Genomic DNA, 2,253 nt, shown 5'->3' with positions numbered 1-2,253 from the left:
GCTGGTTGTGTGGACATTTTAATGTTATTCAGTGTTTCTTGTGCACTGTGTTGTGAAACTTAACACTTATGTTCATGTCAGGATTAATTAGGACTGGAATGAGTCGTACGCCGCATCTCGTGTCACTAAAATTGCCTCCTTGAGTCCTCACTTTCCTCGCTTCTTAGCCCCTCCCACCAAGGAATATGATTGGGCATTGAGAACAGATTCCAAAAATATCAAATAAGGGTGCAGCGATTCACCGCTAGACTGTACTCACACCTGGCATTAATGTGGGTTTTTGGTGATCCGATCACAAGCGGACAGCTCCAAGTACGCCCGTTCACTTTGGCAGTAGAACGTGTGAACAGATCTCACTTCCCCGCTCTACGTGCAAATCAACGCATACATCATTTCCGTTTGCATATACCAGTAGATAACAATTGTGTGTACATTTTAGTTGTTACTCATAAATCATACATTATTCCAGAAACGTGATGACTAACGAAAAAGTGTTGCCTATAGTCTTTGTGCGCAGAAGGACTTAACTGCCCGGTGGTGGAATGTGTGAAATATGTTCCGATTTTTTTAGCTCGTTTCAAGCTAAGAGACCCATTCAGTTAGCATGAACGGTCGACTCGGTAAGCCTAGGTCATTGACCCCTAGGTTCATTTTGCGCTGGAATCATCCTTTTAAAGTTGTCCACTTGTGATCCGACCACTCAGGACCGATGTTATTGCCAGGTGTGAACAGGGCCAAGGGCGTTACTTTGGGTTAATTATTGGGGGGGTGGGGGGGGTCTCCCTGTAAATAACACCCATGAACAGGGCCATAATGAACACTGTAGAAAATGCTGTTAATGCGAAGACTTTCAAAACCATGGGAAATAACTGTTTAATACAATAAAAGAGGAAGCAAAATGTACAACTCTCCAAAAAAAGGAAAGGTTGGAATATTAATACTGACATTTAGTAGAGTTTGTGGAGCTAAATACATTTAAAACATGTATGATTCAAAATGTGGGCGGTGTATACATCACTGGACATCGAACTATACTTTCGGCGCATTACATCCCGTTCCTTCCCCCCAAAATGCAAAATAACATGCATCACAATTAGCAGAATCCCAAATTTGCACAATTGAAACTAACATCTAAGATATATACAACAGCATTGTCCTTAAAAAACAAACAGTATGCCTTTCATAGCATTGAAAGAGGACTCCACCGATTTAACGTTTGTACTCTTACAACATTTTCAGACTTAATGGACAGTTTCATTAAAAAAATAAAAAGTATAAAAATCGATGCAGCAGAACCAGATATATTCCTTTTTTTTTTTTAGTCCACATTCTTCTTTTCCTTGTCAAAAAACCAGGCGCCGACATTACCCACAATCCAACCCGACCGCTGACGGCTGGGTCACAGATTCGGGGGTGTTATTACGTGAGGACCAGCTAATGTAGCCTGCAGCAGAGACCAGCAGATGTTTTCTAACCTCAAACCTTCAGATTTCTTTTTGAATCCTCAAACTTGTAGTCTTCAGAACAAACCAATGCCTCATACAACCTTTTTTTCCCCACATATATACTTCCTAAAGACCTGCACACAGACTTTGTGTAAAATCGGTGGAGTTCCCCTTTTAAATAAAAAAAAAAAAAAGTCATTGTTTCAATGTAATAACGTCTCTGAAGAACTTAATCCCTAACAGAGAAAGTAGCAGGTGTATTGCCAGTACCATATAACCTGTAAAGCAGCAATTTGCAGTTTTGACTGATACCCATATGATCAAATATTAACACTTAAAAAATGTACGCATGATGAGACACAACCATTCCCAGAATGATTATGAAATGACACCAGTCAGATTAAACTTCAACGGGGGTAGGAAATGGTTCAAATAAGTTCTCCAAGTTAATCACAGCCCCCTAGCACCAGAACTCTAAAAATCATCCAGACCCTCCTCAAGAGAAATACTGTCATCTGTACAAATGTGCTATGTCTCCGGCAGTACTATTGTCAGTACCAAAGTACACAAGGGAAAACTGCAACAGTCTCCCTGATAAGTATTCACATCCTGCCTGGGCCTGTGCGAGAGGAGAGGCGGAGCTTTGACTTTTGACACATGAGAAGGCGAAAAGTGTTTGAACATCTCGGGAGGGGGAAGGTAAAAAGGGGTTGAGAAGAGATGAGGGGAAGGTAAAAAGGGGTTGAGAAGAGATGAGGGGAAGGTAAAAAGGGGTTGAGAAGAGATGAGGGGAAGGTAAAAAGGGGTT

This window comes from Perca flavescens, chromosome 11 (assembly GCF_004354835.1).
Source record: "Perca flavescens isolate YP-PL-M2 chromosome 11, PFLA_1.0, whole genome shotgun sequence".
Lineage (NCBI taxonomy): Eukaryota > Metazoa > Chordata > Actinopteri > Perciformes > Percidae > Perca > Perca flavescens.
This window is presented reverse-complemented; position numbering follows the sequence as displayed.